General features: G+C 38.0%; 1 protein-coding gene across 1 annotated transcript in view; it reads right to left on the bottom strand.

Moving 5' to 3' along the window:
• Nucleotides 1-12252, bottom strand: part of AGBL1 (AGBL carboxypeptidase 1) — a 1247389-nt gene that overhangs the window by 688418 nt on the left and 546719 nt on the right. The window lies entirely within an intron of this gene.

The raw sequence follows: 12252 nt of genomic DNA, 5'->3' as shown, positions 1-12252 counted from the left end.
CTGACCAGCATAAACTTCCATGATAAACCCCTTATCACTCAGACACAAACATTTGCACTCCACTCATAATCTGGCCCAGTGAATCTACATTCCTTACTGCCCCTATACTTTGCATCAAAAATTATGATAACATCCCTCAGTCCTAGTAATAAATGCATTGTAAATTGCACCACAAGTCAAGTCAACCAACACATATATGCATGCAAAGTATTTCCAATCTGTTTATTTAACTAATAATAAGAAAACAAAGTTAAATAAATCCCATCAAAATAATTTAACCTGCAGTCCATGATAATATTTTATAAAAATCTAGTGATTTAATTCAAACCCTGTATTTATATATTATATATATATATATATATATATATATATATATATATATATATATATATATATATATATATACACACACACAATTTCGTACAAATATCCCACAGGTCATTACTCATACTTTGTATTTCAATAGTTATGTTTTTCATTTCACTTTCAATTTAAAATGAACTGAAAAACTTGGTAAAATATTTCCATTTCCAAATAAACTATAACTGTTTCTTAAAATATAAAATGACATCAAGCTATTTAATATACTTAGGTATAGGTATAATCTCAAGTGGCCAAATACAGAAATAGATATACTAAACATGAATATGTTTCCTTTTTCCTTGCCACTGGCTGTGGTATTAAAAATTAAACAAACAAATAAATAAATACATTTAACCTTTTAATTACCTATCCCTTATTATTGTTTCGATCCCATTATTTTTGGTACATTTTAAACAGCCTTTTTATAAAATTTATTTTGTTAATATTAAGGCTCCCAGTAGATGACAGTATTGACCACTCATCAAAACCTCCTAATCCCAGCAGCACTAAAAATGAAAAAAATAGACATATTCTACAATCATGTTTACATATAAAACTTGTGTGCCATCTCTGTATATGGGCGGCCCCAACCTCACCCAGCCAAATGTACCCATTAAGTACAGTAACCCTTCATATGTGGCTTTGACTTGAACGTTGATATCCCCTACTACCAATAATCTCTACCTGCCTTACCTAGCTACATCACCACAACTATAATCAACCTTAACTACCTTCAGAACACTAATCATATACAACTAATCATATACAACTAATCATAAACAACTAAGCATCCTCACCACAAATAACTAACAGTTTTAAAACATTAACACCATACATGCTGGATGATTGCATCAGAATTAATCTTACTACCCATACGACATTAATTTCTAACCCATCAGATCTAAACCCATAATTATTCCTAAATATTCAAACAACATTAACTCTATAGCTCCATTGCAAATAAACCTAATTACATCTAACACATTAAGAAAATCCCCTTTAAACACTCTTACCAAAATTAAATCTAACTAGTCGCCATGTTCATTTAATTGTAATGGCATCTTTTATAATAAATATGAATTTCCCAAGATAACTGCCACTGTTTTTGAATCATCCGCATGCCAAAAATTTCTTGTGGATACCCGCCACTGCACCTAACACTCATATGCCAAGCATAACCTCATTATGGCCTAGATTTGGAGTTTGGCGTTAGCCGTGAAAACCAGCGTTAGAGGCTCCTAACGCTGGTTTTAGGCTACCGCCGGTATTTGGAGTCGTGTAGGTAAGGGTCTAACGCTCACTTTTCAGCCGCGACTTTTCCATACCGCAGATCCCCCTACGCCATTTGCGTATCCTATCTTTTCAATGGGATCTTCCTAACTCCGGTATTTAGAGTCGTTTCTGAAGTGAGCGTTAGAGCTCTAACGACAAAACTCCAGCCGCAGGAAAAAAGCAGGAGTTAAGAGCTTTATGGGCTAACGCCGGTTCATAAAGCTCTTAACTACTGTACCCTAAAGTACACTAACACCCATAAACTACCTATGTACCCCTAAACCGAGGTCCCCCCACATCGCCGCAACTCGATTCAATTTTTTTAACCCCTAATCTGCCGACCGCCACCTACGTTATACTTATGTACCCCTAATCTGCTGCCCCTAACACCGCCGACCCTTATAGTATATTTATTAACCCCTAATCTGCCCCCTCAACGTCGCCGACACCTGCCTACACTTATTAACACCTAATCTGCCGAGCGGACCTGAGCGCTACTATAATAAAGTTATTAACCCCTAATCCGCCTCACTAACCCTATCATAAATAGTATTAACCCCTAATCTGCCCTCCCTAACATCGCCGACACCTAACTTCAAACATTAACCCCTAATCTGACGACCGGAGCTCACCGCTACTATAATAAATGGATTAACCCCTAAAGCTAAGTCTAACCCTAACACTAACACCCCCCTAACTTAAATATAATTTACATCTAACGAAATTAATTAACTCTTATTAAATAAATTATTCCTATTTAAAGATAAATACTTACCTGTAAAATAAATCCTAATATAGCTACAATATAAATTATAATTACATTGTAGCTATTTTAGGATTAATATTTATTTTACAGGCAACTTTGTAATTATTTTTACTAGGTACAATAGCTATTAAATAGTTAAGAACTATTTAATAGTTACCTAGTTAAAATAATAACAAAATTACCTGTAAAATAAGTCCTAACCTAAGTTATAATTAAACCTAACACTACCCTATCAATAAATAAATTAAATACAATTTCTACAAATAACTACAATTACATAAACTAACTAAAGTACAAAAAATAAAAAAGAACTAAGTTACAAAAAATAAAAAAATATTTACAAACATAAGAAAAATATTACAACAATTTTAAACTAATTACACCTACTCTAAGCCCCCTAATAAAATAACAAAGACCCCCAAAATAAAAAAATGCCCTACCCTATTCTAAATTAATAAATTTAAAAGCTCTTTTACCTTACCAGCCCTGAACAGGGCCCTTTGCGGGGCATGCCCCAAGAAAATCAGCTCTTTTGCCTGTAAAAAACAACATACAATACCCCCCCCAACATTACAACCCACCACCCACATACCCCTAATCTAACCCAAACCCCCCTTAAATAAACCTAACACTAAGCCCCTGAAGATCTTCCTACCTTGTCTTCACCTCACCGGGTATCACCGATCGGTCCTGGCTCCGATATCTTCATCCAACCCAAGCGGGGGCTAGACATCCACTGAAGAAGTCCAGAAGAGGGTCCAAAGTCTTCCTCCTATCCGGCAAGAAGAGGATATCCGGACCGGCAAACATCTTCATCCAAGCGGCATCTTCGATCTTCTTCCACCGGTGCGGAGCGGGTCCATGTTGAAGCATCCGACGCGGATCCATCCTCTTCTTCCGGCGTCTCCCGACGAATGACGGTTCCTTTAAGGGACGTCATCCAAGATGGCGTCCCTCGAATTCCGATTGGCTGATAGGATTCGATCAGCCAATCAGAATTAAGGTAGGAATATTCTGATTGGCTGATGGAATCAGCCAATCAGAATCAAGTTCAATCCGATTGGCTGATCCAATCAGCCAATCAGATTGAGCTCGCATTCTATTGGCTGTTCCGATCAGCCAATAGAATGCGAGCTTAATCTGATTGGCTGATTGGATCAGCCAATCGGATTGAACTTGATACTGATTGGCTGATTCCATCAGCCAATCAGAATATTCCTACCTTAATTCCGATTGGCTGATAGAATCCTATCAGCCAATCGGAATTCGAGGGACGCCATCTTGGATGACGTCCCTTAAAGGAACCGTCATTCGTCGGGAGACGCCGGAAGAAGAGGATGGATCCGCGTCGGATGCTTCAACATGGACCCGCTCCGCACCGGTGGAAGAAGATCGAAGATGCCGCTTGGATGAAGATGTTTGCCGGTCCGGATGTCCTCTTCTTGCCGGATAGGAGGAAGACTTTGGACCCTCTTCTGGACTTCTTCAGTGGATGTCAAGCCCCCGCTTGGGTTGGATGAAGATATCGGAGCCAGGACCGATCGGTGATACCCGGTGAGGTGAAGACAAGGTAGGAAGATCTTCAGGGGCTTAGTGTTAGGTTTATTTAAGGGGGGTTAGGGTTAGATTAGGGGTATGTGGGTGGTGGGTTGTAATGTTGGGGGGGGGTATTGTATGTTGTTTTTTACAGGCAAAAGAGCTGATTTTCTTGGGGCATGCCCCGCAAAGGGCCCTGTTCAGGGCTGGTAAGGTAAAAGAGCTTTTAAATTTATTAATTTAGAATAGGGTAGGGCATTTTTTTTATTTTGGGGGTCTTTGTTATTTTATTAGGGGGCTTAGAGTAGGTGTAATTAGTTTAAAATTGTTGTAATATTTTTCTTATGTTTGTAAATATTTTTTTATTTTTTGTAACTTAGTTCTTTTTTATTTTTTGTACTTTAGTTAGTTTATGTAATTGTAGTTATTTGTAGAAATTGTATTTAATTTATTTATTGATAGTGTAGTGTTAGGTTAATTGTAGGTAATTGTAGGTATTTTATTTAATTAATTTATTGATAGGGTAGTGTTAGGTTTAATTATAACTTAGGTTAGGACTTATTTTACAGGTAATTTTGTTATTATTTTAACTAGGTAACTATTAAATAGTTCTTAACTATTTAATAGCTATTGTACCTGGTTAAAATAATTACAAAGTTGCCTGTAAAATAAATATTAATCCTAAAATAGCTACAATGTAATTATAATTTATATTGTAGCTATATTAGGATGTATTTTACAGGTAAGTATTTATCTTTAAATAGGAATAATTTATTTAATAAGAGTTAATTAATTTCGTTAGATGAAAATTATATTTAAGTTAGGGGGGTGTTAGTGTTAGGGTTAGACTTAGCTTTAGGGGTTAATCCATTTATTATAGTAGCGATGAGCTCCGGTCGTCAGATTAGGGGTTAATGTTTGAAGTTAGGTGTCGGCGATGTTAGGGAGGGCAGATTAGGGGTTAATACTATTTATGATAGGGTTAGTGAGGCTGATTAGGGGTTAATAACTTTATTATAGTAGCGCTCAGGTCCGCTCGGCAGATTAGGGGTTAATAAGTGTAGGCAGGTGTCGGCGACGTTGTGGGGGGCAGGTTAGGGGTTAATAAATATAATATAGGGGTCGGCGGTGTTAGGGGCAGCAGATTAGGTGTACATAGGGATAACGTAGGTTGCGGCGGTTTACGGAGCGGCAGATTAGGGGTTAATAATAATATGCAGGGGTCAGCGATAGCGGGGGCGGCAGATTAGGGGTTAATAAGTGTAAGGTTAGGGGTGTTTAGACTCGGGGTACATGTTAGGGTGTTAGGTGCAGACGTAGGAAATGTTTCCCCATAGGAAACAATGGGGCTGCGTTAGGAGCTGAACGCTGCTTTTTTGCAGGTGTTAGGTTTTTTTTCAGCTCAAACAGCCCCATTGTTTCCTATGGGAGAATCGTGCATGAGCACGTTTTTGAGGCTGGCCGCGTCCGTAAGCAACTCTGGTATCGAGAGTTGCATTTGCGGTAAAAATGCTCTACGCTCCTTTTTTGGAGCCTAACGCAGCATTTTTTGGGACTCTCGATACCAGAGTTAATTTTATGGTGCGGCCAGAGAAAAGCCCGCGTAGCGTTAACAGCCCATCTACCGCCAAACTCCAAATCTAGGCCTATGTATTTGTCCCATTCATGCTCTTTGTCAGACAAAACATGCATGCAACCAAAAGACTTCTTAGCCTCCTTAATTAAATCTAATACATTCCAACTAAATTAACCTACATTCCTAAGGTGTCCATTCCTTTGATAATTACTGCCAATGTCAAAGATGCTTTCTATCATCAAATCTACTACATGATATACTACAGGCTATGAGAAACACTTGGAAGACATTGGGATTTTAATCTTAAATATATAACAGTTAAAAGGGGAAAAGACAAGGCCCAACTCAATTGATGTTTGTTCTTTCAGATCTCTACACTGTCTCAATCTTGCCATGAAGGGCTAGATTACAAGTGGTTCTCTAATTATAGTGCGGGACACGATAAGCAGTATCGCTTGACCGCTCGAACATTAAAAACTCCATGTAAAATCTTATTTACCTGAGAATACCGTTATCCCTCTAGCGCAACCTATACTTTCAATGGATATCACAACCACACTAAATAGTGCTCATAATACAATTTGAAACTTATAGGTTGTGTTCAAGCGAAAGCTGAAATTGTGCTAGAATATTTTGTGAATTGAGACCTATAGTAAAGTGTAAGATTTAAAAGAAAATTAGCAAAATAAATTCAAAACATATTAAAATAAACTACTACACTAATATATACACATTTTAATAAAAATATAATTTAAATATTGATAAAAAGTTTTTAATTGGTTAAAAATGGATATTGTAGGGTTGTTCATTCAGGAGTTTTGTTAGCTGCCGAATGTGGAATATGGCGGCCGCTCGTGGCTTTCCAGTCTTTTCAAAACTGGGTTTCTTTTTGTGAAAATGCAACTAACTAACGGCTAGATTACGAGTTGTGTGTTAAGACAAAAAAGCAGCGTTAACAGGTCCTAACGCTGCTTTGTTACGCCCGCTGGTATTACGAGTCTTGCAGGTTTAGGGGCACCGCACACTTCTTTGGCCTTACCTCAAAATGACTTACATAAACCCTTTTTCCCATGGGACTTCCATAGCGCCGGTATTACAAGTCTGTCCTGGGAGGCAAACAAATGAGCGGTACACCTTCTACCAACAAGATCCCTAACGCATTCTAAAGTCAGTAGTTATGAGTTTTACACTACAACGCTGTAGCATAAAACTCATAACTAAAGTGCTAAAAAGTACACTAACACCCATAAACTACCTATTAACCCCTAAACCGAAGCCCTCCCACATCGCAAACACTAAAATAAAAATTTTAACCCCTAATCTGCCGCTCCGGACATTGCCACCACTATAATAAACATATTAACCCCTAAACCGCTGCACTCCCGCCTCACAAACACTAGTTAAATAATATTAACCACTAATCTGCTATCCCTAACATCGCCGCCACCTACCTACATTTATTAAACCCTAATCTGCCGTCCCCAACGTCGCTGCCACTATATTAAATGTATTAACCCCTAAATCTAAGTCTAACCCTAACACCCCCAAACTTAAATATAATTTAAATAAATCTAAAAAAAATTCCTATCATTAACTACATTATTCCTATTTAAAACTAAATACTTACCTATAAAATAAACCCTAAGCTAGCTACAATATAACTAATAGTTACATTGTAGCTAGCTTAGGGTTTATTTTTATTTTACAGGCAAGTTTGTATTTATTTTAACTAGGTAGAATAGCTATTAAATTGTTATTAACTATGTAATAACTACCTAGCTAAAATAAAGACAAAAGTACCTGTGAAATAAAACCTAACCTAAGTTACACTAACACCTAACACTACACTACAATTAAATAAATGACCTAAATTAAATACAATAAATAAATTAAATACAGTTAGCTAAAGTAAATATGTTTATTATAGTGGCGGCGATGTCTGGAGCGGTAGATTTGGGGTTAAAAATATAATGTAGGTGGCGACGATGTCGGGGACGGCAGATTAGGGGTTAATAAGTGTAAGATTAGGGGTGTTTAGACTCGGGGTTCATGTTAGGGTGTTAGGTGTAAACATAAATTTTATTTCCCCTTATGAATCAATGGGGCTGCGTTACTGAGCTTTACGCTGCTTTTTGGCAGGCGTTAGACTTTTTTTCAGCCGGCTCTCCCCATTGATGTCTATGGGGAAATCGTGCATGAGCACGTACGACCAGCTCACTGCTGACTTAAGCAGCGCTGGTATTGAAGTGCAGTAAGGAAGTGCGGTAAGTGAGAAAAAACTGCATCTAATGCACATTTCTAGTATATTGCAAGGGCACCAGTGTGTGCATGTTTGAATATATACTATATATATATATATATATATATATATATATATATATATATATATATATATATATATATATAAAAATATATGTGTATGTATATACATGTCTACTTATGTGTATAGTGCAGTAAGGTAAGTATAAAGCCTAAAAAAACAAATGTACATTTGTATGAAAATGAATGCACATCCCTAATATCTATATCTGTTTATATTTATATAGATATATATAGGAAAATATATATTTTACAAAAAAAATTCACAGATAAATATAGAAATATAAAATTAAAAATAAAAAGAATAATATTAATAACATAGGAATGTGAAGTATTCCTAACACGCCTTCGACTTTAGCCTAGTTGATCGAGTGCAGTGTCAGATTAGCGATAATTTAAAAAGGCTTTTTTCTGCACACGCTATAGAAGTCTAAATGGAGAAGGAGTTAAAGTGGTCACAAAGTCCTAAGTCCTGAAGTTAGCAAGACTGAGCTTTTTGCTCGCACGCTAATTTGCAATTTGTAATAACTAATCTGACCTTGCTAATTTTTTAACCTGAATGCACTTAGCGCTGGAGTGCAAAAAAATGTAGTATGCCACTTGTAATCTGGGCCTAAGTATTGTTATGCACTAAGATAATTTTAGACCATAATAAAACTTGAATTCCATCACACTAACCCTTTATATCATCTAACGGCAAAAAGTCACCATTTGTTCTATCACCAGCACTAGTATTAAGCAATGTATAAGTTTAGGTCTATTGCAAGTGTAATAAAAAAAATTGCATTAGCCTCCCATGTTAAAGGGATGTTAAAGAGTCTAAGCAGTGGATTATACTTAATATAAATCATATACAAAAAGAGAGAAGAGTTTAACCTGGGAACGAACAATAGCATAATAGTTTGTTTTATGGCTAGTTACCACCCTAGGAGCAGCATCTTTTTGCTCAACATGTGCCTTTCACAGAGAAAAACATTCCTGTATTATATCAGCCTGGTCCTGACTAAACAGTTCAGTCAAAGAGCCAATTAATCAAGGGCCGCTGCTCCATAACTGGTTACGCCTGCAATGAGGCCTGGACCAAATGAAATCTTTCCTTTAAAGGGAAGGGAAAGAAGTCTGGACTTAGAAGTCATATCTGCAGACCAGGACTTCAGCCAGAGCACCCAAAGGGCCTGAACCGAAAATCCAGAAGCCTTAGCATTTAGGCAAATAATCTGCATGTTTGCATCACAGATAAAATAATTAGCAATTCTTAAGGCTTTAATTATTTCCTGGGTAACGTCGAGGGGACCCTCCACCTCAATCAATTCCGATAAGGAGTCACACCAGTAGGTAGCTGCTACAGCAACTGCAGCAACGGCCACTGCTGGTTGAAACAAGTATCCCGTATGTTGAAACATCTTTCTTAGAAGTGTTTCCATCTTCTTATCCATCGGCTCTCTGAACGATGAGCTATCCTCAAGCGGATAGTAGTACGCTTGGCAAGCATGGAGATAGCGCCATCCACCTTAGGGACGGAACCCTATAACTCCAATTGAGAGTCTGGGTACCGGTAATAATTTTTTTTAAATAGACGAAGGGGAAAAGGAAGATCCAATTCTGTCCCATTCATTCTTAATAATGTTCACCATCTTTACAGGCACAGGAAAAGTTAAAGGCACTACCCTGTCCTTGTAAACTCTGTCTAATTTAGGAATCAAAGGTTTATCAGGCAGCTTGGCCTCTGGACCCTTTAATGTAGACATGACTTCCTTTAGAAGAAAACGTAAGTGTTTAATCTTAAATCTAAAGGCTGGTTCCTCCGCAGCAGGAGGCTTAGAGGCAACAGGCTCCATCCCAGAAAGTTCACCCTCTGAAGCCTCAGAGTGCGACTCATCCTCAGATTACTGAGACAAAGCAGAGAAATCCAATAAATTACAGGATGACCCTGGGCAGGAGAGCTATATTTAACTTTCCGCTTGCATTTAGCAGGGCGAGATAAAGCACTGATTGCCTCAGACACCGCCGTTTTTAACTGCGCAGTAAAATCTGACTGTAAAGGCACCCCAGATGGAGGATCAAGTGTGCTACAGGAAGCTGCGTGTGTAGAAGGAGATGACTGTTGGGTATGCACCTCACGGATGGCGAGTCCTCAGAGGTGGATGGCTCAGTGGTACTCAAGGGGTTAACTTTCTTTGACCTAATAATGTTGTCAAGGCATGTGGAACATAGTTGAGAGGGCGTGCATACCAAGGCCTCCTCACAATATAAACAGGTATTACTATTTGGAATAGAGGGAGTACCCTCTAGTATCTCAGAATCCTCCATGAGAGTAGGACAGAATCCTCCATGAGAGTAGGACACAGAAATTAAATGATTTTTATTTCTCAAAAACTACACCTTTATACTCCCAATGGCTGAGGCATTCACCACCTCCTAGAGCCAGACAATACAGAGAAATAGCGTCTTCTCCGACAGCCAGCTCATCAGGAAAGAGGAAATGAAAGCGAGACCACTCCCGGTCACATGGTATGCAAGGCAGGACTGCCCCTGCTATAAGAGAAAGCGCACCAAGCTACAAGCTGTGCAGCACTCAAAGTGAAGGTAAAAACCTTTGCATTCCAGCCATATAACAAACAGCCTATGAGCCCAAAGAAATCTCACACATAAAGCAGCATAAAATCAAAGCATCACATTTGATTAAATCCCACTGTTCAATAATCCCCCTCAGGAGATATTAACCCATGATTCTATTTAGATAAAAGAAGCCACACTGTGACCCTGTTTTCTATCATTTTCAACATATGTAAAAATTGAAACAATCTTACCAGAATCCATGCTGTGGAACAGAAACACAGCCTCTCAAGTGTGACAGTCTTGTAGCATCGCTCCTGACATGGACTTGAGTGAGAAAAACAAGCAGGCAGTGAAACTCGTCAACACTGATTGCTTAGGAGCTGTTAGCAGGCAGTCTGGATGGGTTCACAGAAAGACTCTCCCTGCATCTCCAGACTGTAACTTCCATCAATGCTCTCACTGAGAGGCTGACAAGACTACTTAAAACTCCAGTCCCATATCGAAGGACAGATAACCCTCCTGAGGAACTACTCTGAAATATTCTGACACTTCTCTGCCATCCTTCTATGAGGAAAGGCAAAGAATGACTGGGGGATGGGGGAAGTGGGAGAGGTATTAAAGCCTTTGGCTGGGGTGTTTTTGCCTCATCCTGGTGGGCCAGGTTCAGTATTTCCCAACAGTAAGGAATGATGCCATTGACTCTCCTTATATTAAGAAGGAAATATATATACAAATCTATGTAGACCAATGTTTCCATTTTTTAGTTTCCCAGATGCCTTCAGAGTCAGTTTCTCCCGTATGGTTTTTGTCAGCACAAAAATAATCTTCCACGGATAATTTGTACACAAGCACTCACATACACAACTTTTTTTTTATTAAAAACTAAAACATTTTGTACATCCCACAAAGACTCTTTTACACAACATGCCAATAACCATATCACTCTTGTGGTATTACAAGTTGACAGCAATGCGAACGCAAGCTTGCGTTCACATTGCTGGGAAGCATTGGGCTCATGAGAGTGAGCTTCCATAGGCTCAAATAGGAGCCTCGTACTCATGCCGTAAGATACGGCATGAGAACTAGCGCAGCGAAGGGGGTAAGTCGTGCAGCGATGGCAGCAAATTGTAAATATATATGTAAACATAATATATACACATATTAACACATACATACATATGTATATAAGCATATACATATGTATTTACTGGGGGTATTTACTGGGAACACACATTTTTTTAATAAAATACACACCACCTGATCACTGGTTAATTTTATAAGCACTAATTGCTACTGCAAGCTCACGGTAGCAATAACCAGCCACTTGTAATGGCTGACTATTTATCGCCTGGTGTCCAGCTCATGGGACATGCACTGGATGAAGCCAGATTCATCATTGATCTTCTAAATAAGGTATTAGATGCGGGCGGAGGAACAGTGCAAATTTTACCATCTCTAAATGGTAAATATTTTACAAGCGTCCTTAAAAAATGTAATGACAGAGTGACCCTGTTTTTATGAATGATTTTATATACTGTGTATTAAATAAGCAAAGTTTACAATCACTTAAATATATTCTTTATCAGACAAAAAAAATATTCACCATCATATAAACATCTAACCCACCCAAGCATCTTCCCAGGTATACCTACTTTTTCTAAAACTCCAAACATAAACTCACGAGCAACTCTATCATATGCTTTCGCAGACTTGATTCATTTTAGATACGAATATTTATACATTGTTTTTTACACTCATTGTGACGTTAGACAACTTGCAACATTTTATTTATCACTGCATCTGAGTTTGCACACGTTTCTTCACATATTTGTTTTTCCTTATTAGTCATAGACACGTTTAC

This window comes from Bombina bombina, chromosome 6, assembly GCF_027579735.1.
Source record: "Bombina bombina isolate aBomBom1 chromosome 6, aBomBom1.pri, whole genome shotgun sequence".
Classification (NCBI taxonomy): domain Eukaryota; kingdom Metazoa; phylum Chordata; class Amphibia; order Anura; family Bombinatoridae; genus Bombina; species Bombina bombina.
The sequence above is the reverse complement of the archived record's forward strand: the minus strand, read 5'-3'. Positions and strand labels throughout refer to the sequence as shown.